Here is a 25,925-nt window from a genome sequence, read left to right on the forward strand (position 1 = left end):
GGAAGCTATGAGACACACAGGGATGGCAGAAACCAGTGACTCAGACAGCCCCAGTGCTCTGTGTCTCAGTGTCTTGTCTGACCTAAGTGTTGGGGTCATCCTCCACTCTGCTGCTCAGCATCCTCTGTACTCTAGGGAACATGGTGGTGGACAAGCCAAGTCTCACATCTGACAATGTTGCTAACAGGCAGAATTTACTAGTAAACTGTATTTATCAAGTCTGTGCTATGTAACAAAGATTTTACCTGGTTCCGTGAGAAATTTAAGGCTTGGTTTCTGCCTTCAAAGAGCTCACTGCCTGACGGCATCAGTAAAATTAAAACCTATTAAAAATGTATAAAATAGCTAAGTTGAAAGTATGTCTGATACCCAGGTCCAAATGCCCATGAGTAGAAATTAAATCTTGGTCAAGATTAAAAAATAGAAGAAGAAGAAGAGGCAACTTCCCATTCTAGCTCCAGCTCCGTCTCCAGAGGGCAAAGAAAGAATCTGATCTGATTGTCATGAATTTCAGCGCTTGATCTTCCAGCCCCTGATCATCCACAGTAACAGGAATCAGCCTTCCAACATCATTTAAGCTGCTAGAAGATAGGTCAAGTAGGGTCCAAGTGGAGGACCAGCTGGAGTTAAAGTATAATGAGAAAGGGTTCCTTATCACCACTCAGATGTCTCAAAGCCATCAACTAGGCAGAACTTAGGTGTCCCCTGCTTGGGCCTGGTACTAAAAGTTAGTGAAGTGGTCCAAAGACCTATCTATTGCCAAGCAAAACATTGGAGCATGCTCTAAGATCTATGTTACTATGTCTACAGAATTAGCATTTGATAAAATCCAACAGGCTTTCATAATAAAAATGCTAACAAAAACAAACAAATAAAAAACCCCAAACAAACAAACTAGGAATAGAAGGGAACCTTGTCAACCTGATAAAGGACATCTAATAAAGAAACAGAAAAAAGAAATCATACATAATGGTACAAGACTGATTGCTCTCTGCTTAAGCTCAGAAACAAGAGAAGACTGTTCGCTCTTGCCACTTCTATTCAACACTGTGCTGGAGACTCTAGCAAGGGCAATTAGGTAAGAAAAAGAAAGAAAAGGCATCCAATTGGGAAAGGAAGAAGATGTGTGTGGCATGATCTTGTATACAGAAAATCCTAAGGAATCTGCTAAAAAAACAAAACAAAACAAAACTATTAGAACTAATAAGTTTAGCAAAGTTGCAGAGTACAAGATCAATATATAAAAGTCAATTGCATTTCTATATACTAGCAATGAACAACCTGAAAATGAAATTAAGAAACAATTCCATTCACAATAACATCAAAAGGAATAAAATACTTAGGAACAATTAAATAAAGAAATACAAAATTTATACTCTTGAAACAAATGGACAAACATAAACCTTGTTAAAAGAAACGAGAGAAGACCTACATAAATGGAAAGACATTCCATGTTCTGGATAGGAAGACATAATATTGTTAAGATGGCAATAGTTCCTAAAGTAATCTACAGACTCAACACAACCGCTATCATAATCCCAGCTACGCTTTTTGTAGATTTTGACAGGCTGATCCTAAAATTTATATGGAAAGGCAAGGGACCTGAAATAGTCAAAACAATCTTGAGAAAGAAGAACAAAACTGGAAGACTCACATTTCCTGATTTCAAAGCTTATTACAAAGCTACAGTAATCAAAATAGTGTGGTATTGGCATGAGGCTAGACATCTAGACCAATGGAGTAGAACTGAGGGTCTAAAACTAAACCCTCACATGCATAGTCTATTGATTTTCAAGAAGAGTGTAAAGACAGTTCAATGGGGAATGAGTAGTCTTTCTAACAAATGGTGCTGGGACAGTTAGAGACCCACATGCAACAAACAGAAGAAAGATAAATTGGACTTCATCAAAATTTAAAACTTTTTTTTGCATCGAAGGACATCAAGAAAACAAAAAGACAACCCACAGAATGGGAAAAATTTGCAATCATACATCTGGCAAGGGACTTGTATCTTAAATATGTAAAGAACTCTCACAACTCAATAATAAAAAAGACAGCCCAATTTAAAAATGGGCAAAGGATCTGAATAGACATTCCTCCAAGGAAGTTGTACAAATGGTCAAGATGCAAAGATGCTTACTATCATTAGTCATCAGGGAAATGCAAATGAAAACCACAATAAGACACCACCTCACACTCACTGAGATGGCTATCGTAAAAGAGACAGATAATGGCAAAGATGTGGATAAACTGGAGCCCTTGTGCATTGCTGGTGGGAATATAAAATGGTGCAGCCCCTTTGGAAGATAGTCTGGTAGTCCCTTAAAAAGCTAAACATAGAGTTACCATATGACTGACCCAGCAATGCCTCTCCTACCTACATACCAAAGAGAAATGAAAACATGTGTCAGCACAAACAGTTACACATGAATGCTCATAGCAGTACTATTTATATAAAGCCCAAAAAGTAGAAATCACCATCAAATGCCAAATGGATACATAAAATGTAGTATATTCATACAATGGAATATTACTGGGCATTGGAAAGGAATGAAGTACTGATATGCACTACACCATGGATGAATCCTGAAAATAGCATGCTACTTTTAAAAGGCCAGCTATAAAATACCGATTATATGATGCCATTTATATTAAGTGTCCAGAATAGGAAAATCTGTAGAGACAGAACAATGAGGGGATGAAAATTAAGGAGCACAGTTGTTTTTTGGGGGGGTGATAAAATGGATTTTGGTGATCATTGAATAAATCTGTGAATATACTAAAAGCCATTGAACTGTTCGATTTAAACTGGTGATTTGTATGGTATGTGGGTAGAGCTGCCAATGTTAATAAAGCTGTTGACAAAAATCAGTGATATTACAAGAGTCTTTGGGAATAAAAAAGTGGTTGCACGTTAAGTATCACATTGACCAGGAAATGCAGCATCCTTTCAGAAATGGTGCAAAGTGCCATCTTGGAATTGAGGAAATCTGGTATTTTATCTTTTTAGTGGATGACGAAATTAAGTGTTAGAGAGTTTAATAACTTGCTCAAAGTTATCTAGTTAGTAAATGTCAAGACCAGGACTCAGGTGCAGGGCAACCACTGCAATGTCAACTTCAGGGGAAGTGAATTCTTCATCTCACTCAGACTTAGTCTAAAAAACTGAATACTGTTTTTCTTTTTAGAAGCTCGGTGGAGTGTCGTTTTGAATAGGAACAGTGGACACAGGGAGCTTCTAAGAGATGCTGTCTTCTTTTGGAACTTGGGCGGACATCTCTGCCTGCTTTGGTATCGTGTCCAGGATGGGTACAATGTATTGTGGTGAGAGGCTGAGCGCACCAGGCTCAGAGAACCCAAGCCCAGCCACAGCAGCCTGGGAAGCTCTGGGCCCGCCTGCAGGCCAGGGGCAGGGCTCGTTTGCCTTGTGTGGCTGTGGCTTTACCTCCAACGCACTTATCCAGCCCTCAGTCCATCAGCCAGGCTGGTTTCTGCACCTCATGATTATCTTTTGTGTTTATTTTCCCTTCTGACTTTGGGCACACCGTGTTCCAGCAGTTTCGGTATGGGAGCAGAGAAGGGCTGATTTTGTCTGAGTTGGAGCAGAACTGTTGGGTCAATATCAGTAGTCAAGTGGCTGTGAGTTTCTAATAGACTTTTTGTTTTTAAATTTAAAAAGATTCTCAATGTACCACAAGGTTAATTAAACCGTATACTGCTTTGTCTATTAATTTTATGTTTTATGAATTCTCTGTTTTATGGACTAGAAATCCAGGCACCCAGACCATGTGTTTTTATTCTGAGTAACACGGCAGCCCACATGTTCTCAAGATCCCGTACCATTAACCCTGTAGGACTATATTCCTCAGATTAACATCGTTCCCCTCTCTCAGCAGTCTGAGTGTGGGGTCAGGACCATCCCCAAGAAAGGAGTCCACTTGAAAGCTTCCAAAAGACTGTCTACAATATTCTCATTTTTTATTTTGATTCTCACTATGATCCTGTGCTTATAGTACTATTCGTATCTTTCAGATGAGGAAACTGAGGGTCAGAGTGGTCCAATGACTTATTCAAAGCCACATAATCAGGATTTGAACCCTGGAGTGTTAGGCTCTCTACCCTTCCCCAGCCTTAGTCTGTGGCCAGGGAAAATGTTGTTCCCCCAGCCCCATCCTCAACTGCCCCCCACATCCCCATTTGTAACCTGGTGGAAGTAATTTGGCTTCAAAAGACACACATGCAGGGCCTGGAGGGAGAAAGGAGACATGAGTGGGCAACACTCACCTGTGGGGTGCAGGGAAGAAGATGCAGTACCTTGGCCTTGGTGATGGGGGTGGTGGTGTTGGGGGGACAAGACCAAAATGCATGAGTACCTTGGACAGGCAAATAAAATTTGTCAACTCTCCCAAACCAATGTTCTTGTTCTCTCTCTTCTCATTGACTGTTTTTTTTTTAATTGAAAAAGTAACAAATGTCCATGGTAAAAAAAAAAATAAAACTGCTTTTACTCTATACCTCCCACTTCCCAGTCACTCTCTAAAGAGGGACAACCTGTCTCCAGCCTCTTTCAGGAATATTCCAGACATATATTCTAGATATAGATACAAGAACTTCTCCTTTGTATTTTCACACAGAGGGACGTACTCTGTACACTGTCTTGTACTTTATTCTATCCCCTTAACTAGGAAACTCTTCCACACTAGCTCATGTAAATCTATCTCGTCCTCTTACTTTCTCTTGTACGATTGCACAGCATTTCATCCTGTGGATGGTCCTTCATTTATCCAACCAGCCCCCATTGCTGGGGCCATTCAGGTTGTTTACCAATTTGGGCTGATATAAACAATGCTGGTGTTTAGTAACCCCTAAAGATGGCCCTTGGGGACCTCGTGTGTACATTAACATGGGATTTTTACAGCACTAGCTTTGCGACTGACTCCTTGCCGCAAAGCAGTTATGAGGGTGGGAGGGGAGTAGTTTGATATAATCTTGGGACCTCCTGCTGACTGGTGTCTGGAAGCTGAGAGGTCCCTTGCATTTTGGGCTCTCTCGGTCTTCAGAGTGAGGAAAGCAGTCAGCGTTCATGGAGGTTTCTGTGAACTGGTAGGGAGGAGGTGTGGGTTGGGAAGAATCAGACCTGAAATTTGATAAAATGCATTCAAAGGTTCAAATCTGGCTGTGGGCTCCCTGAGGAAAGGGGCGGAAGAGAATTGCTGAGCATATAAAGTCCATCTCAAACAGAGACTTTTGGGGCAAATACGTTATGGAAGGTGCCTGTGGTTTGCAAACAAATGCTTGATTAAAGTCCACCTGGGCCATCTGTAGATGTCAGCAATCTCTCTCCACCTCCCCTAGCCACCTACCCCATCTCCTGGTTCTGGCATTCCAGTTCCAGCTCTGGACCAAGCAGGTAAGTTACAGGGGAGTTTGCTCCCTAAATCACCTGTTAGAATAATCCTGGGTTCCTCCACATCCCTCTCCCCGGCAAGTGGATCAGGCCACGCAGCAGGATGACAGTCTAATGATCCCAACTATCAGAAACTCCTGTGTCTTTAATCTACCTTGACAATCCGGTGGTTTGTCACTTCGAGGCCTCTTAATTGGCTGCATGACTGACATGAGTGTGGGGGATTTTTATTTTAAGAATTGAGGAGAATCTATGCCTTCAAAATTAGCTCAGTTATGTGATGCCAGAGACCTGGTTTGCACCCGACACAGGCTAGAATCTGATTCCTGCAGTCTCTCTGACTCTAGGTAACTAGCAACAACGACAAGGAGAGACAACTAAGCAGTTTTCCATGTTTATTATTTACCTTTTCTCAAAGGTCTCCTCAGCCCTAAGTTGACCTCACATCCCCTTTCAATGGCATTATGAATAAAGACTTCTATGAATGTCTGAGGCCCCTCAAAATGCATACATTTTGGTTGTGAGTGACAGCCATCTAATTAATGTTTTGTTGTTGTTCATGTAACTTACAAGTCCAAGAGTTGAGCTGTTTGGAGTCATAACTGGGTCTGGGTGTTTAAACAGTATGGACAGGCCTCTTTCCAGCTCTCAGTTCTCCCTTCCTCCTGGGAGGGTCTTGTCATCATACAGTGGGAAAGACGGCCTGTCAGTGCCAGCCTTACCTGACCCTAGTGGTCCACTCTCCCAGACAGTGAGCATACCTCTCAGGGTTGGTATTAGCATAGAATTCACGGGAGGCTCTGACTGGTCCACCTGGGTCCTGTGCCCTCCTCTTGGATCAATCACTGGATGCAGGAGAATGGAGTTCTATGATTGGCCAAGTGTGGGTCATGTGACCAGGGGGATGCTGTGATTGGCAATCCCATCAGAACCACAAGAAACAGGGAAAGTTCCTTTCCCCGGTGGCAGAGGGGTCCAGCCAGAGTAAGAAAACAAGTATCTTCCACAGGCGTTAGAATTGAAACTTTCAAATCCAGTAGCTCTGGTAAGTTCCGTGTCTCTGCTTTTTCCTTTGAATAACCTCTCTTCGTTTGACAGCTTAGCCAGTTATGACAACCAGCCTGGACTTGTCAGAAGGGAAGGTTCTGAACAGTTTCCCCATTCTCAGGACCTGGCAGTGGTAAAGCAGAATAGATTGCTTTGCCTCTGGTCAGGGAAACCTCTCTGATCAGAAGCAATTCTTGCCTCCTCCAGAGGATGGCAAAGGCTGGGCGCTCTTTCGACAGGAGCTGGTGAACCAGGGAGGAAGCAGCAGCTCCATGGCCGGCCCCTGTAGACCTGCAACCCTTGCGGGGCCTGCTTTCCCCATTCGCTCTCTTCCTTGGCAGTTTGGCCGGCACTGGCCCAGCCTCTGCCAGAACGTCTAATCTAAGGCTGTGAAACTTGGCTGTTCTCTCTTTTCCCGCCTTTTGTAGGCTTTGAAGAGAAAATTTCCTCAGCCAGATTTTCTCCCCCTTTCCCTACCTGGGTGTTTCTTGGACTCGCTAGACTGGAGGAGGGAGGGAAAGCCTTTGGACTATTGTTTTCAAGCAAGATCAGTCCTTCTTTGGCCATTGCCTACTGTATTTCTAAAAACTTTAAAGAACATTTGGCTGTCATTTAAAGTTCCTCATACGTGTTATACAGAATTTCTTCCCTGGTCCATTTCCCCATTTGGGACTGAAACCCCTGCTACAGCATCAAGAGGTCGTCCGGATCTCAGCTTAAATACTTCAAGGGATGGGGAGCTCACCCTCTGATTGGCTGATTCCATTGCTAAACATCTCCAGTTGTTATAATGTTCTTTTTCATTTGGGGGACAAATCTGCTTGCTTTGTCTTAGCTCTGGCACACAGACTTTGTCTCACCTTCCTCAGTAGCTATTTAAATGTTGGAAGACTGCTTTTATGCTCTGTTTCCTCTCTGTAAACTAATACTTACCAGGTACCTTTTGTTTAGTGCTGTGCTGACTGCTTGACACACATGCGCTAACTTAATCCTCTCAACGACCTATGATGTAGGCAGCGTTACTATGGCCATTTTATATTTGGGGAAACGGAGGCACAGGGAGTCACCAGGCTGACTTGTCAGATTTGTCTGATGCCAGAGCTCACACTTTTAACCCCAGATGCTCCCCAATTTTGTTAAACAAAATAAACTGTATCAATTCAATGTATTGAGTAATCTAATACCATTCATGATGATCTTTTAAATCCCCAGAATGTCTCAAGGAAGGGGGCAAGCTTTCTTTACAAGCAGTGGAGAAGAGGTGTGGGGACCCACCCAGAGGGGATAAGGAGGCAAAAGCCATTGGAGCCCCCATGGTACCTGGGGATCCACCACTGATGACGAAGCTGAACTGTTGCAGAAGGCATCATGGCCCTGTAATCCTAGTCAAAGGCTCAGGAGACATGGGTTTTATTCCAGGCCACGCCAGGGATGCCAAAGAATCAGGTTAAGTACCACACCTCAGTTTCACCAACTGAGAACTGGGGATACCCTTTAACTCCACCCACTTTCCAGAGAAATCATAAGAAACTGATCAGCTTCTAAAAGATCGGTTTTGAAGCCCTTGAAAGAAGAATGATAATAGAAAAATCCAACTTTACTTTTAGGTAACCAGCCCACAGGGGACAGCATTTGCCGGCAACATAGATTTCTTCTGAGACCCAAGAAGAGCCAGCCAGAAAACCTGTGCTGTGATGGGTACATTCTAGCATACAGACTGTAACGTAAGCCGCATTCTCCCTTGAGGAGTGATGGTGATAGGGTGAAAGGAAGGATGTTTTCTTCTAATGAAAGCACCTCCTTCTTTCCACATTTGTGTAAGTAAATGTGCCTTGCTCTCATTGGCTTCTCTGAGAATTCTCTGAGAGTCAATTTGAGGACAGTTTGCTTGTGACTTAATCTATGTGGCTGGAACAGTTAATGTCTAGGCTCATTGATGTCTTTGTTCTCCCTTCTCCCACTGGACAGATTTAGCTTGCCGCGCCTCACCACTCAGCACAGTGTATGTCCAGATTAATCTTTCCCAAGCACTCCTTTCATCCTGGCAGCTCACGGTTTTGTACCTGCAGAATAAAGTTTAACCTCCTGCACTGTTCAGCCTCCATGTTCTGTTCCCACCCTGCCCCTCCGGTGTCATCTCCCACTTCATTCCCATTGGAGATCTTGTCTTCTGAACTATTCACGTAGTTGTGTATCCATCACCACAATCAATTTTCGAACATTTTCCATTACCTGCCAAAAGAAACCCTATAGAGTTCTTATCCATCCCTCCCCCCACCACACCCCAAAACATACCCTGTTACAAATCCCTCCATCCCCTCCAGTCCTGGGCAACCACTAATCTTTCTTTCTCTATAGAAGTGCCCAATCTGGATATTCTTATAAATGGAATCATACAACATGAGGCCCTTTGTGACTGGCTTCTTCTGTTGTGGGTTTTTGTCTCCAGCAGGAAAGAATTCAAGAGCGAGCCATAGAAGAATGAAAGTAGATTTATTCAGTGAGACAGACACTCCATAGACAGAGTGTGGGCCATCTCAGAAGACAAGAGAGGCAGCCCCGAGGTGTGGCAGTGGTTAGTTTCTATGGGCCAGGTAATTTCATATTACTAACACACGGCAAGTTTAGTCCAACTGTTTGGGGAAGGGGCAGGGATTTCCAGGAATTGGGCCCCTGCCCACTTATTGGCCTTTTATGGCCAGCTTGGCAACTGCCATGGCACCTGTGGATGTGTCATTTAGTATGCTAATGTATGACAATAAGTGTATGATGACGCTCAAGTTCTACTGGAAATCAAATCTTCCGCCATCTGGGGCTGAGTTGGTTCTAACCAGTTTATATCCTTTCCTCAATTGCTGTGTCAGTCTTTTAATGGTTGAGCCCTACCCTCTTCTCTCCTGTCTCACTTCCACTTAACATGGACTTTTTAAAGTTCACCCACGTTGTAGCATGTATCAGTACTTCACTCCTTTTCATTTTCTAATAATATTCCATTGCATGGATGCCATGTTTGTTTATTTATTAGTCAATGGACATTTAGGCTGTTTCCACTTTGGGGATACTGCAACTAATGCTGCTGTAAGCATTCATGCACAAGTTTTTTTGTGAACTTGTTTTCATTTCTTTTGTGTATGATTCTAGGAGTGGAATTGCTGGGTCATATGGTAAATCTACGCTTAACCTTTTAAGGAGCTGCCAGGCTATTTTCTAAAGGAGCTGCACTGTTTTTACATCCCGACCAGCAATATGTGTGGGCCTAATTTCCTCCATGTCCTTGCTGACACTGGTTATTATCTGTCCTTTTTATTATAGCCATCCTAGTGAATGTGAAGTAGTATTTCATTGTGGTTTTGACTTGCCTTTCCCTGATGACAATTGAACATCTTTTTTATTGGCCATTTGTTTATCTATCTTCTCTGGAGAAATATCTATTTGGATCATTTGCCCATTTTTCAATGGGTTATTTGTCTGTTTATTGTTGAGTTGCAAGTGTTCTTTATATATTCTAGATATACGTCTCTTATCAGGTATATGATTTGCAAATATTTTCTCTCGTTTTGTGGGCTTTCACTTTTTTGATACTTGTCCTTTGAAACAAAACAGCTTTTAATTTTGATGAAGTCCAATTCATCTATTTCTCCTTTTCTTTCTTGTGCTTTTGATATTATGTCTAACAAACAAACCATTGTCTCACCCAAGATGACAAATATTTATGCCTTTGCTTTCATTTAAGATCTTCTCAGTTTTAGCTCTTACACTTAGGTTTGTTATCTATTTTGAGTTCATTTTTGTATAAGGTGTGAGATATGGGTCTAAGTTCATTCTTTTACATGTGGATATCCAGTTGTCCCAGCGCTTTTTTTTTTTTAAACATTATTCTTTGTTACCTTGGCATCTTTGTCAAGCAACTAGCCATTTCTACCGTAGCTATTCTTAGCTATTCTTTCCACCATATCATAGTACCACCCAGGCCTGGGCTGGCTGAACCATGAGAAGGGGCTAATTCACATGCTTCTTGAATATTTGTATGTCTGTCTTCCTTGGAGAAATATTTATTCAAGTCTTTCACCCATTTTAAAAACTGGTTCTTTGTTTTTGTTGTTGCAGAGTTGTAAGAGTTCTTTATGTACCCTGAATACTCTTCCATGTCAGATATATGATACACAAATATTTTCTCCCATTCTGTGGGTTGCCTTGTTATTCTGCTGATATGTCTTTTGATGCACAGAAGTTTAAATTTTGATACAGTCCAGACCTATTTTTTTCTTTCATTGCCTCCCCCTCCTTTTTGGTGTCATACCCAAGAAATCCTTGTCAAAAATCTGTATTGGCTTTTGAATGACCTTCCAATTCGCAAATATTGTTCCAGTCTTTATGGGGGCCTGATGCTCTGTTCGCGATTTTTACTTCCTTATTTTCACATGTATCTTCTTATTAAATTGTCTAGTACTACTTGAAAATAAAAGATGCAACCAAAACACCTTTCATCTACCAAATAGAGTTGCTATTCTCTGTTATGGGGCAGCATTTTTCAGTCCCTTCACTGAAGCATCTAAATGTACACTGTAGGAACAGACAAGATCAAATGAGCATAGGAAATGCTTGTCTACATCTTGTAGGTCCAAAATACACATTAGCATGTTAAAGGCTCTGAGAAATCCTGTGATAAAGAAGCCAGTTTAATTCTGCTTAAATGAATAAGCTCATTTACTCAGGGGAAGACCTTTTTTTCCTCAGCACACCATTAACATGCTGAGGAAGGTTTTTCCTAAACACCCCTGGGATGCTCAGTCTTAAAGAAAAGTGAGGGTTGAATTGGCTAATGCACATGCAGCTAGAATGTTGATAAGCATTACTCCTAACCTAAAAAAACACACCTTTATTTGTTGTTTCCCATGTTCCTCATACATTACTCAGTGGCAGTAACTCCCCCACCTACTCTAGCAGGTCACTTGACTTTTCTGCTCACTTTCCAATAATAAAGTACTACAATGAGGTTAAGTCTCAAATGGAGTCCAAGTTCAGGGATTAGCTCTGTCTAAGCTATTCAACTCAATTCTGATCTTGACTTAGCTCAGGTCTGCTTTGAACTGTCACCTGCAGTGGGAAAGGTGTAGCCCTGCTGGCTTCTCCTCCTGGCTCCCTGCTCCCCTCCTCATCCACTCTTTACTTCAGTTTGGACTTTTCCTCGGGGGAGGGAGGAGACTTACAGGAGAGGACAGCCTGCACTCTTCCGAGCGGCTCTGCTGTCTCTAGGCCTGGTGATGGTCAGGGCTGGCTCTTGTGGCAGGCACCTTTCTGGTCTCTTCTGTGAGGCTGTGCTGAGCCCCATGACCTGCATCCCCTTGGCTCAGGCTTGCACATTTCTGTTCTGAGGGGACCCTCCTCAGCCCATAGATGAGCAGCAAGTAGCTCCATTGGTTGTGCTCTCTCTTCAGAAGCCATTGCAGCTTTGGAGACCAAGCAATACACTCTCCCTTTCAGATGCAACCTTTGATGGCCTTGACCCCAAGCTCTGCCATTACAGTGACTCTCTGGCTTGACCACCTTTGGTCGGGGGAAGCACGCTCTCCCCTCTGCTCTGACCCTTCCTGTGGGAATAGCAAATCCCAATGTGGCAGCTTTGTCCTGGAGCCTCACCAGAGCATTTAATCAGCATTCACTTCTGTTCAGGACTCCCTGGGTCGGGTGAACACCTCATCCTCCACCCAGGTGCATGTAAGATTTCTTGGGCATGAGTCAGGCCCCAGTCCTCTGAGGCTCCAACATCAGAAGATGGTACCTGTATCCCTATCTCTGGAGACTCAATGAGGCAACAAAGAAGTCTCCTCACCTTTTTTCTCACTTCAATTTAAACCATTGGTCTGCTAAGGGGTCCAGGAACAGAGTATTGTGATAGGTTATCAAGTCGGCACATGGGAAGTATCATTCTCATGGTCCCTTTGGGGTCTTGACATCCATCCTATGAGCTCATCAGTTGAAACTCACGCTGGAATAGCACTGTCCTAACATCTGGTCACCTATATCAGACCTCTCGCGTTGCCTGACATACGGCAGATGTTCAGAACATAGCCTTTGTTTCGTCTTCTCTCTCCATCTAAATCAAAACTTCCCCATTTTTCTTGAACCAGCTCCAGTAATTTCTCCTCTGGCAAGTCCTCCAGACCAGTCACCCAAAGGGACAGCCCCTGAGTGACACTTGCAGAGACTCCCTTGTTGCTGGGACCTGCCTGCGTGTCAGGGACCCCAGACTGGGAATGGCTACTATATGAGCCTACTAAGGCGCAGAAAGGAGACGTGACTTCAGTGAGAGCAGCTAGTTAGCGTGAAAGCCAAGCCAAACCAGGTCTCCACACTTCCAACTGTGCCTTCAAACTAGGAGCAAACCAAGAAAGCAAACACTGAGAAACGGAATCCCATCAGTTCACCTCCCCTTTCCTGAGCCTTCTTCCCCATCCCCACTTCCAAGCAGAGCTGCCTAGAGGAGCTTACGATTCACCCTCTGGTTCTCTCACTTACTTCGTGGTAACAAAGCATTTATCGCCAGACCCTCAGAGAGGCAGAGCAGATCCTACAGCAAGTACAACTAGTCCTGCCTTAAGTCTCAGCCACAGACAGGCAGCTGTGGTATGGTTGCGGTGCTGGCTAGCCTCTTGGGTACCATAATTTGTAAAATGCCCCACTGGGGCTGGTCCTTTTTTCCCTAGCCCTATTGAGATATAACTGACATATAACACTGTGGAAATTTAAGGTGTACAACGTGTTAAGTTGTTATGCTTATATATCACAAAGTGATTACCACCGTAATGTTAGCTATCACCTCCTTTCCATCACATAGTTATCATTTCTTTTTTATGGTAAGAACATTTAAGACCTACTCTCTTAGAAGCTTTTACATATATAATACAGTATTATTAGCTATGATCACTGTCGTGTACATGAGATGCCCAGAACTTGTTAGTCTTTTAACTGGAATTGTACCGTTTGACCCACACCCAAGCCCCTGGTAACCACTACTTTACTCTATTGTTTCTCTGAGTTCAGCTTTTTTGGATTCCACATATAAGTGAGATCACACAGTATTTGTCTTTCTCTGACTGATTTCACTTAGCATAATGTGGGGTTGTCTTTACAATCCATCCTGGAAGGTTATTTTGTGTGCCCCTCTGAGGTCCCCTCAGCATCTAGTTAGAAGGGTCACTTCCCCCATCCCCTGATGGCCTTTCTTTCCATCAAGGTCTTGCTTACATATATATGGCCTTGAAAGGGACCTCAGAGCTTTGGGCTCCAGGTAGGAGTGGGATTCTGATGATGTGGCAAGGAGCCCACCCTCCCAATCCCCAACATCTCACCCGAGGGTCACAGTGTCACCAAACAGCCTCTTACAACTCAGAGATGGGGACCAGCCCATGAAATGAAGGTTTCTGTACTTCTGGAGAGTGGGGAAAGTCTCCATGGAAAAGCACATGATTGGGGAAATCTCTAGCTAAAAGATTAAACTTCTAAATCTGAGCAGAATCAAAACTGTATATATGCTGTAATAGACTGGACTGCTGGTGAGCAAAGATCACTTTTCTCTCCCACTCACTATAGTGAAGTATGTATCTCCACCCAAATAACATTGGACTTGACTATGTGACCTGTCTGATGCATGGAATGTTAGTAGATGTAACATAAGCAGAGTTCTTAAGTGTGCTTGTGTGATTGTATGTCTGCTATCTGCTGTGAGAAAATGTGCCCTGGTCAGCTACTCATCCAAAGACAGTGGAGAATTAATATGATCCCCTCTCTTGGTGTTTATATTTATCACTTTGTCCTTATTTTGAAGGCTTACTTTGAAGTAGGGAGAACTGGTTCTATCTCAGGTTCTTACACCAAACAGCTGCATGCTGTCACCAACATCACGTCTCTCTGGGACTCAGTGGGTTTGACGAAATAATAGCAGATTTGAAACCAGCCTGGAGCAAAACTTGAAAATCCCTTGCAAGCCAGCAGAGCTGCAAAGCAGTAAATTAAGAAAATAAACACAAGTTGTAGTAAGCCACTGAGTTTTGGCTTTGTTACACAGCATATTTGTAGAAATAACTGCCTGATATTCACATGGAGATGGAATTTAGTGGCCATTGAATGGGACAGAGTAGACTTAATACATGTTAGAGGGTTTACAACTGATAAACAAAACTTTTATCTCGGCTAATGGATCATGGTAGCTATGGCAGGAGAAACACAGGACTGCCCAGTGGGCAGCACAGACCACAGCCCTGAAAAATCTGGGTGAGTCTGGGTCTCCACCCGCCTCACCACTGTGCTCTAGGGCAGTAGCCAGCTGGATGTAGATCTCAGGGGCAAGCATTAGAGACTAGTTCTGTTCAACTCATCAAACACTTACTGAGCACCTGCTACCTGCAAAACACTGTGTGGACATTTAAAGGTCCTTGTCTTTTCACTGCTCCTCAAAAAAACCACAAGTATTCCTGCCTTAAGACCTTTGCTCTTACTCTTCCCCCTGCCTGGAGTGATCTTTGCTGAGATTGTCACATGGTTGCCTTCTCATCATTCAGGTCTCATCTTGAATATGACCTTCATAGAGAGGCTGTCTCCGATCACTAGCTAAAGTAGCCACCACTTGCCCTGATTCATTCACTAACACACTGTCCCGGTTTATCTTTAGCACTTACCACTACTTGGCATGTCGTATGTTTATTTGCTTGTAGTCTTTCTTCTCCCACTAAAATGTGAGCTCCACAAGAATGCAATATTATCTGTCTTATTCACTATGGTATCCCCAGCTCCTAGAACAGTGCTTCATACATTATAGGCATTCAGTAAATATTCTTTTAATAAATGAGCAAGGTGCTTCCACGGGTCAAGAAGGGAAGGGTGAAGAGAAAGAAAAGGTGTGTATCCAGGATCAAAATTACTGTAATAAAGGTGTGCAATGTCATTTCCTGGAAAGAATTCAGGTTCTAGGGTCATACTTAATGCACAATTAACTACCCTATAACCTGGGGCAAGGTTTTGTATTAGGTGAAGTATCGATTTGGCTGCTGTAATAAAGGATCACCATATTAACAGTGTAAACAATGCAGTCATTTGTTTTTCTCACTTAAAAGCCCAAAGAGGTTCTCTGAGGCTGGCATGATGGCTCCGCAGTCATCAGGGACCCAGGCTCCTTCTATCTCGTGGCTCTTATCTTGTTGCATCCTTAAATGGGGCTTCCAATTTGTGGCTCAAAAAAGCCCATGGCTCCCCTAATGTCGATGTTCAGGCCGGCAGAGGAGGGGGATGAAAGAAAAGGAAGATCATCCCCTCCCTTTAAGGGCTGGGCTCAGAAGTTGCACTCATCACCCCCCATTCACATCCCATTGAGTAGAACTTAGTCATATGGCCACATGTGACTACAAAAGTCTGGGAAATTAGTTTTTAGCTGGAGAGTAATGTTCCCAGCTAAGAAATTCTATCCTCGTGGAAGGAAAAACGCATAAATGGCAATCTCTGCCCCGTTCTTTACCACCACACCACTCCCAGCCCTTTGTCTGTCCAGTTCCCTCACTTGTAAAACACGTGCAGTAGATGAGATGAGTTGATTTTATTTGACTGAGTTACAATCAAATGAGATGAGTTATTTAGAAGTATCTTGCAAGGTCTGAAGTTCCATCCAAACATGTTACTAATTGTAAATGAGAAAAGAATACCAACAAAGAGCTATTGGAATCATAGAACAAGGGGAGATTCATTCTAGCTGAAATAATAGAGAAATTTATGGAGCAGGTAGTTTTAAAGTTGGGCATTGAATTATTGATTGGCATTTTTAAGGAGAGAAATGAAGGAGGTGGGGTAGGGGTGGGGATGAAAAGCATTCCAGGTGATGTAAAAGTAAGATCAAAAGTAATAAGGTAAGAATTTATATGCATGTTTGAGATGCTACATGGGGCACCTTTAGGGGAGGACAGGAGCAAGAGAAGGAAGCTGGACCAGAGCAGGAGAACCACGCTGCCAGGAGCAGGAGCTGGAGGGCTTTGGATGGGAAGTGGGAAGCCAGTGCCAGCTTCTGAGTAGGGGTAGGATGTGCTCTTCTCCACAGTGGTGCCTGTGCCTGGAGGAAGACGGCCTTGGGGCCTGGGAGGCCATTTAGGAGACTTTATGAGAGTTCCGATGAGATGCACAGGGGCCTTAACTAGAGCTGTGAGAATGGAAAAGTAGGGGTGGGTTTGATTCACAGGTAGAATCACCAGACTGAGCAGCAGCTTAGATGGCATGAAGAATAGGTACTGACTCAGGTTTTCCAGGTACCATTGACCAGGAGAGACCCCAGAAAGGGGCAAATTCAGGAGGAAGAAAGTAAATTCCAACTGTCCAATGTTCATCTGAGTACCTCCCAGCAATAGGAAATTTGAGGTATGCTCATAAAATTGATGACAAAGGATTAAAGAATTTACCAGAATGATAAAAATCTTTGATCAAAAGTACTGTTGTCTCTTAGAGTATGATCTAATGTCTATCAGCTCAGACAGTGCAATTAAAATTCACTCTTGGGGAATAACTCCATTCCAGAATAACTTTCTGGAGCCTGGGTTTTTGTAATTCACTCCTTATGCCCAAGCAAGGTTGGGCTGTGTCCTTACTTGATGCTCGGAGAGAGGCAGTGTCAGAAGCCCTGCAGGGTTAGGCGTGCATCTCACAAGGGCTGGGAAACATTCAGCCATTTCTTTTCTTTTCTTCCCAAACATCCTCCTTTGGTCTGAAGATATCCAGACCTCAGTCTTCGGTTCTGCCGTGAGAAAATCTTTCCAATGTGTGCTCATAGTGGCAGGAAGAGGTTAAAAATATCTTGAGCTGAATCACAAATCAAAAGTGGAAACTGGGCAGGAGATGGTGAGTGAGTTTTTTCCCTTTCAAAATTTTCCATCATTGCCATAAAATTGATTATGCAAAAACACAAACTGTATTTGCTTAAATATCACCTTGAGAGTTCTCAAGGAAAGTGGAAGGTCTCAGATGGAAGTGGAGCCTGGAGATTTTTTCTCAGCCATGCATGGTCATTGACTGCACCATTTCACCCTGTAAAACTTGCAGTGACTGTCACTTAGTTCTGAGTAATTCATCACATCTTGTTTTAGATTTGACCTTGAACATTCTGAGCTGGGAGGCAGAACTTAGCAACCACTCTTGCTATTATTATAATTTTTTTCCCTGTACATTTGGAGATTCATGTGGTCCAGGCTAAGAACAGTGTTACATTCATAATCCAACAAACAGGAATAATTAAAATGTAACTACAAGTAGCAAGGACCTACTGTATAGTACGGGGACACCTATATTCAATTTCTTGTAATGAGCCGTAATAGAAAAGAAACTGACAAAATATATATGTGTTATGTATATGTGTAGCCCAGTCACTTCACTGTGCACCTGAAACTAACATTGTAAGTCGACTATACTTCAATAAAAAATAATATTTAAAAAAAAGATTGGTAAAATGTAACTAAAATCCCATATTTGCATCTTTTAGAGAACACCAACAGTTTGGCTCAACCATAATCTGTCATAAGACTTTGTAAACTTCTCTCTCCCCACACCCACAATGGTCCCATGTGGTTTTTCTCTCTCTTTCTGCAGCATCTCTTCCCATCTCATTATGAAATTAGCATGGCCTCCGCGAGCATGTAGTAGTACTTCCTTTTTAGGAAGGTAGTGAGCACATGCGTGGTTTCAAGGGCAAACAGAGGAGAAGAAATTTGGGAACAACCACACTTCAATCATTTTTCCTACACTTAATTATACATTGCAATTCACTATTTAGATTAGTAATTCACAATGAATAATGCTAGCCAGACTTCATGTAGTGCTTTGCCATTTCTAAAGTGCTTTCATATGTACAACTCCTCTAGTGCTCACGACAAGAAAAGTATCAGTGTTATCACTGCTGTTTCACAGATGAGGAAACTGGGAGAGGGTGAGTAAATTTCCCCTAGAGCTGGGAAAGAGGACCTGGATCCCAGTTCAAGTTCTATGACTCCAACGGCCTCAACAACACAGCCAAAGGTCCTCATCATCCCTACACTGGACCAAGCTTGAGATCCTCTGCTCCTTGGGGACCTGGGAGTTCTGTAAGTGAGTCTGCAGCTGCCTTCTCGCTGGGCTGCCTGGCCAGGACTAGGGTGAGGCATTTGAGGTGACTATGCTTGCTTAAAATCCAGGGTCCTTCAGTTTTACACTGTTGGCCCCACTTGTCTCATCCCAGTGCTACCCCTACTGGGCCTATCCAGGAAGAACAAAAATTAAACCCAGCCCCTCCACCCTCCTTTGCACAATAAGCACAACCTGCATCTTAAAATAAGGAGAGGAGAGGGTGCCTCACACCCCCCACAACCAGAGAGGAGGCTCCCGTCACCGCTGTGGGCTTTCAGCAGCTGCAGGAAGCTGGGGTGGGGGGGAAGCAGGTACATCTGACTTCACTGAACACACAATAGATGTGTGTGGTGCCATTTAAAATATTTAACGTGGTGTGGGAGCTCACTGGCCTCTGTTACCTCAGTTAATAAAACAAAAGGCTTGGTTTGGAGTAGAAATGGTCAACAAGCATTGTCAATAGCCTTGGAATTGTTCCCAATGCACTGCTCAGGACAGCCATTATTCATCAGTCAGAGCTGCAAGTGAATTGACAGCAGTGCTGTGCTGGTAAATGTTTAACTACTGGCTCCCTGGGCGGCTGGGGTCGGGGGTGGGGGGGAAGCCCTGGTTTGTCACGTTTGCCAATTTCTATGGTGTAAATGCTCCCCCTGTGGCCAATTTCAAGCTTCAATCACAAAGTCACCGAACGTGCCTTTGGAAAGAGATGTGCGTAAGGGGCTCTCCTCAGCACCAGCAAACGATCTCCAAAGAGATGTTTGTTCCCGATAGTCTGTAATTCTATAGTCAAACTTTGGCCTGTAACACCTCTTGGAAATTTGCATTCCTTAAAATCACTGCTTTTTGAGTTCCCCCACAGGCAGATGTGTGTGAGGACTTTGTTGGTAAAGTGAGAATGAGAAATGGGAGCAGAAGGGAAGAACAGGAGGGTGAGAAGCCGGGAGGAGGAAAAAGCGAAGCAAGGATGCACTCAGAGTGCCGGGCTGCCCACTCCCAGGGGACCGCTGGAGAGGTCACACGAAGCACATCTGTGGGACTGGCCGGAGGGAGCAAAGAGGACGCCTAGGTCCATTTTGCCTCCCCTTTACAGATCAAAGTTTGGGCCGTGGGCATTAATTCCCCTGTGTCTCCAGGCTGTGCTTTCAAGGGCTCCAAGCATCAGTGGAAAAGCCATAGGGCAGGAGGCGGGAGGCACAGGCTTGAGGGCAAGGTTGTTAGGTGGCCTCTGTGTGAAGCCGGCTGGAGTCTGTGAAGAACCAGTCATTCCAGTGGTGGCTGGTATAAAAGACCAGTGAACATGAGGGATCTGAGGTAGAGCCTAAAAAGTGCCCAAGATGCTCCTTTGGAAAGATATGCTGTGACCCCTTACCGCATCTTGATCCTGGTACGCTTTGACTTTTAGAAAGACTCTCCCTCTTCAGAGTGTGGATTCAGGTGCTGGCGCTGCTCGCCAGCTCTGTGACCTTGGGCGAATCACTTACGCTCTCTGTGCTTATATTTCCTCATCTGTAAATTTGACATAAAAAATAGCACCTAACCCAGTGGATTGTTGGGGAGATAAAATGACTTACCACCAGCAGAGTGCTTAACAGAGTTCGGGGCATAGAGTAAGTGATCAACTGAAGTTAGTTTTTGTTAGAGCGTTTCACAATTTTTGAGGAAATTTGTGCAAGACCTGTGAGTACCAGTGGCAGGTTGAATTTTAAAAAAATGTTCACAGTAGTATTTCTGCTTCCCACTCCTGCATGCTTTTCAGAACATGCCAGCCTGCCCACTGAGAGGTAGAGTCTATGTCCTCCTCTTGAGTCTAGGTGGGGACTTGTGACTGTTCTGACCAATGGAGTGAGGCAGAAATGATGCAATGTGACTTCTGGGCTAGGTCACGAAAAGGATACAACTTTTACATTTTGTTATTCTCTTTCTCTGTCCCTGTCTCTCTTTCCTCAGGATCCTTGTCCTGGCAACCCAGCCACCATGTTGTGAGGAAGCCCAAATCACTTGGAAAAGCTGGAGGTAAGTGCTCCAGCCCATTGCCCCAGCTAGGGTCTTCAGCAACAGGCAGCATCAGCCTCCCACCATGCGAGTGAACGAGCCTTCAGATGATTCCTGCCACCGTCTTTGGAGTCTTCCAGCTGAGGTGCTAGATATCATGAATCAGGGGCAAGCTATCCTATTGTGTCCTGTCTAAATTTCTAACCACCCCCCCAAAAAAAGAGAGATAATAAATGTTATTGTTGTTTTAAACCATTCATTTTTAGAGTAGTTTCACAGCGACAGATAGCTACTAACCCATCATACCTTCATACAAGTCCGTTTTTAGCCTTTGAGGTCCAAGCTGAAGAGTCCACACTTGTGAAATCCACCTTCAAACAGGTTGGTACCCTCCTTGGAATTCCTTGACTTGTGGGATAAGATTAGTTCTAGCATAGCCCTGAGGACCACTAGCAAGGTACACAAGGCCTGTGGGAGCACACGCATGATTGCAGTAAGGCATGGAGTGGGGGGACCTTGGGGAGGAGAAAGAAAAGATTTGCAGGAGGAGGAGGAGGAGAAAGGCACTTGAGAGAGACAAGGAGGGGGCAGGGACATATGGATGAAGATGCTGGTGGTCCACACTAGGAGGCCTCAGATGGCCCAGTCATCTTGCTGACTCACTTCCAGGGAGGCCCTGAATGACCCTCTCTCTGCAGGGAACTGGTGAGTCACACACACAGCCAGATAGGGCATGGGAGGGCGTCTGCCTGTCTACCTCAAGGCAGGAGATGCCGGCTGGATGCTGTCAAGTCTCACTATGATTGAACTACTGCTTCCTTTCAGGTTCTGTGCTGGGCTCTGGGAATATGAGATGCTCAGGGCCCTGCCCTCAAGGAGTCAGAGTCCATTTGAGAAGCAGCGCTTAAAAGAGTTCAGGCACTCAGCATCCTTTCCAAAGGAGGCCTCGGCTAAATTTTAGTTCTGAAATGAAGTGTGTAGGGGGACAGCGGCAGTGGCAGGGTGTAGGGGGAGAGGAGGGAAGAGAGGAGGAGCCTGACTGCATGGATTTAATTAAAACAAAAATACTGCCATTGATTTGAAAAGCGCTTGGCTCGTGTGTGTAAGCCATCTGGGACTGATTTGATGGTTCACTCCAGAGACTTCGGTAAATAAAATGAAAATAAATATTTCCAAATTGAGTGTGCTTTCAGTCTGATGATCGGTCTTCAGTTAGAATACTTTTGAAGAGACTGAAACCAGTGCAAACTGGCTTGAGTAAAAAGGGAGTTTGTTGGCAGATGTAACTGAGGAGTCCAAGTCTGAGTTCAGACACAGATGATTTCAGACTCAGACACATTCACTGACACCCGGTTCTTCTCCATCTCTAGACTCTGCCTTTCACCGCATTGGCTTTACCCTCATGTTCTCCGAGATGGTCCTAACGTCTCCAAGCTCTCCCCTCATGGTGGCAAGGTGGCTTTACAGCTCCAGCCCCTCATCCTCTCAGAACCACTCTTCTCTAGCCCAGAATGCCTTGGAGATGTCTCTGGTAAGGCCATATGCTTAACTCTGAAACGTTCATTGGGGCTGGGGTAGGACAGATTGGCTGGTTCGGGCCCGCAGCATGTGCCTAACCATGGAGCTGCGGTGGTGGCGATGGGGAGGCCTGACCCAACCACGTGGACTAAGAGAAGGGGAGGTTTGGATTGTCACACAAAATGGGGGCTTTCATCAGAAAAAAAGGGAAACGAGCTGTATACCAGACACTAACACAGCATTGTGTTAAACAGTAAAACATTGTAAATCAACTCAAATTCAATTTAAGAAAAAGGAAAAAGGAGAATGAGTGATGGGGCATAAATGGCCTCACAATGGACCAGAGACAGTGAGACAATGGGACATCTCAGGGGCAGTGGAAGGGGGCTCAGCACACAAGGGGAATTAGGCCAACACAGTTCTGAAGTCAAGGTCTAACCAGCCTCCACTTCTGCAGCAGAGAGGCATGTATGTGTACGTTTCCCCTCCCACTGCAGAGTGGGACGGCCATGGAGGGGTACCTCTTTTGTCTTCTTCCAAGAAGTAACTGCCATTCAGCTCCAAAAAAATGCAATTAGCTTTGGAGTTAAAGCCATGCTCCCCCAGGGCACCCCCCAGCTGATGACTGAGCATGGGGTGGGGGTACTAGAGCTGGCCATTCCTGCCCAGCGCAGGGCTCTAACGGGCACTCTTTGTTCTGGGACTGCCTGTCGAGTTGACAGTTGAGACTGTCAGATCTGCTGGACAGTCTGAGGCTTGATCCCTGGATCGCTGTGTGGAAGGCCCCCCACTGACCAGGAACACCGCATTGGACTGGTAGGTAAGCAAATGTATCTTTGGTGGTAACTTTCGGCATCACAGGCATACTTTCTTGTAATTCTTACTCTGGTAAATACAGATCTTAGAAATGAAAATAGTAGAAGTTTTTTTTTTTTTTTTTAAGAGTTTGATTGTTGTTCTAGTTGGGGCTACTATAATAAAATACCAGAGACTAGCTGAACAGAAATTTATTTCTCACAGTTCTGGAGCCTGGAACTCCAAGTTCAAGATGTCAACAGACTGATGTCTAGCTTGCTTCCTACTTCATAGATGGCTGTCTTCTCACTGTGTCCTGGAAAAGGGCACAAGGGAGGTCTCTGAGGTCTCTTTTATAAGGGCATTAATCCCATTCATGAAGGCTTCACCCTTGTGACCTAATCAGCTCCCAGAGGCCTCACCTCCAAATACCATCACACTAGGGATTAAGTTTCAACATATGAATTTGCGGGGGACACAAATATTCAGTCTTTCACAGCTGTCTTTAAATGGTTGCCCTTAACAAAAGCACAAGACAGCTCTGCTGTGCTTCAGTGTTTTAAAAAATATTTTTGTAGAAATGTGACACCTATATGGAAAGGTGTACAAAACATAAATTCTTCAAGATTGGTGAGTTATTACAAAGTGAAGCAACCCTGGACTCACCATCCAGGTTAAGGAAAAAATCATTTTTCTCACCCTTGATGCCTCCTGCCTACCCCACCACACATCCTCTCTCAAAATTCTTACAAGTTTCACATTCAAAGTTTAGTGGAGGAAGCAGGTTTGTCCAACCCCTTTAGTCAATGGAGTGGCAGACTGGATAAGGTAGAGAGAAAATTTTTTTCGATGCTTTTCACTTGTTGGCTTTAAACTTAAAGAACAAGTTTTATCTTTAAGATGTTTTCAAATCCCAGAACATTTTTTCAGACACTGGATAAGGAAGAGGGGGAGGTGGAGAGGCGGAAGTTAAATTTTCTTCTATCCTTGTTCAGGAGTCTAATCTTGATAAGCAAAGAATATAATTAAAATGGATTACAGACTATTAAACACAAACAAGAACAAAATGATTGCAGTGTGTGTAAGCCAGTAATTAAAGCCTTCAAAGGGGAAAAAGTCACCATCACTTAAAATGTTTATTTGTCAAGGCCAGTAACAAATATTGACATGAGAGCTTTTTTTCTTTTATTTTCTTCTTTGCATCAGGCTCTTAGCAATTAGTGGTGCATATTCCAGAATCAATATGGCCTCAGGTCTGAAGCAGGAGGAGCCATGCTTTTTAAAATTAGTTGGCATAATAGCAGAGTGACTCTGTAAAGCAGACTTGCTAGCAGCATGTTTCAATTAGCACTTATTAGAAGACAAACAGAAGCAAGTCAAGAGCAGCATCTCCTTAAATCAGTTTTATTCTCAAAGATACTCTTGTGATGACCACTGGGGAGAAATTTCTTACTGGCAAAGGAGTTTATATTTTACCTATACAACTGAAAAAGTTTAATTCATAACATGGACTGTTTCTTAAAAGTATAGTGTGGTGATCAAAAAGCCTGGACTCTGGGGTCAGACTGCCTGGATTCAAACCATAACTGCTCCTTTCTAACTGTGTGACTTTGGACAAGTTATTCAGACTCTCTGTCTCAGTTTCCTCCTCTGTAAAAAGAATAATAATCATATTTACCTTATAAGGTAAAGAGAAAATGAGGCAACGTACGCAAGGTTCTGGTGTAGTATGGGCTAACCGTGTGTTAGCTACTGAATTAGTCAGGAAAGTCTAGGTCTGCTGCAGTAACAAGTAAGTCCCCAAATCCCAGTGACTCTACTCAATGAACTTCATTTCTTACTCAAACTATGTCCCAACATGGGTCAATGGAGGGAGAGGAGGAAGAGGGTGCTGTACGTCACCACTCAGGGACCCACCACTCCACAGCTGTACCTGGCAAAGCATCTAGCAGCAGAGGAGGAGAGACAGTAGAAACCCACCCAGAAGTGACATGTATGACTTCTAACATGTCGCAATGTTCAGAATTATTCAGCTGAGTGCCAGGGAGCCTGGGAAATATTAGGGGCAGGTAGAATGTTTGGTGAGTCTACACCAGTGTGTATTATTATTGTCATCATTATTAATGTTATAGGTTCCATAAGAGTTTGACTGGATGAAATTTGAAGAATACATTCTGACCTGTGATAGGACTGAATCCCTAGAGAATTCAATCATTCCACAGCTATTTATTGAATACCTATGTTAAGGAGATACTGTTTTAGGTGTGGGATAAACTTGACCAGATAAGGACCCTGTGGATCTTAAAGCACAAAAATGATGTAACCATAAACATAACCCAGATAGTATCTGATCACATTAGGTCCCAGCATTGGGGCATGTGGTTGGTGGGGTAAGGGGAGTGGTGTTTGTGCTGAGACCTGAATGACAAGAAGGAGCCAGCCAGAGAGGGGTCCAGAGGGAGAGCTTGCCAGGCAGAGGGATACCAGTAAGTTTCAGGAGTTGTAAACAAGGGCAGTGTGGTGGAGGATAGAGAGATGGGGAGAGGTGACAGGAGAGGAGGTGATGGGAGAGGAGTAGGAGGAGCCGGCTCATGTTTGGCTTCATAGACCATGGAGAGTGGTTTTGAATTCAGTGGAGGAGAGGTGGGAAGCTTTGAGAGGTGAGAATGGAAGGAGGGTGAGAATGGGAACTGGTGGACTGATGGGGAGGTCCGTGAAGACACCCAGGTGAGAGGTGGTGATGGCTGGGCTAGGTTGGGGGCAGTAGAGAGAAGTGGTTAGATTTGGGTTCATTTTGGAGGCAGAGCAGGGTGATAATAGAGTTGGCTTCACGAGGACCCACCTCCATCACGCACTACCTGGATCAGCAACGCTAAAGACCCCTTGAAACAGCCCATCCTTGGATGGACCACGGAAACAGATGATACCTCTAAACCCTGGACCTCTCAGAGACTTCTCATAGGTCTCTGGATAAAAATTGTAGTAAGGTCTTTGCAAATCTCACTTCACTGTGAACAGCAAGTCAGATCAACAC

General features: G+C 43.9%; 1 long non-coding RNA gene across 1 annotated transcript in view; it reads left to right on the forward strand.

Annotated features, from left to right (window-relative positions):
- Window positions 1-5,354: 5,354 nt before the first annotated feature.
- Window positions 5,355-25,925, forward strand: part of LOC141577799 (uncharacterized) — a 36,209-nt gene continuing 15,638 nt past the window's right edge. The window contains exons 1-4 of the long non-coding RNA XR_012507268.1: window positions 5,355-5,410; window positions 20,534-20,599; window positions 21,949-22,109; window positions 22,819-22,916. This is a non-coding gene — a long non-coding RNA (uncharacterized LOC141577799). The remainder of the gene's footprint in view (window positions 5,411-20,533; window positions 20,600-21,948; window positions 22,110-22,818; window positions 22,917-25,925) is intronic.

Source organism: Camelus bactrianus, chromosome 6 (assembly GCF_048773025.1).
Source record: "Camelus bactrianus isolate YW-2024 breed Bactrian camel chromosome 6, ASM4877302v1, whole genome shotgun sequence".
Lineage (NCBI taxonomy): Eukaryota > Metazoa > Chordata > Mammalia > Artiodactyla > Camelidae > Camelus > Camelus bactrianus.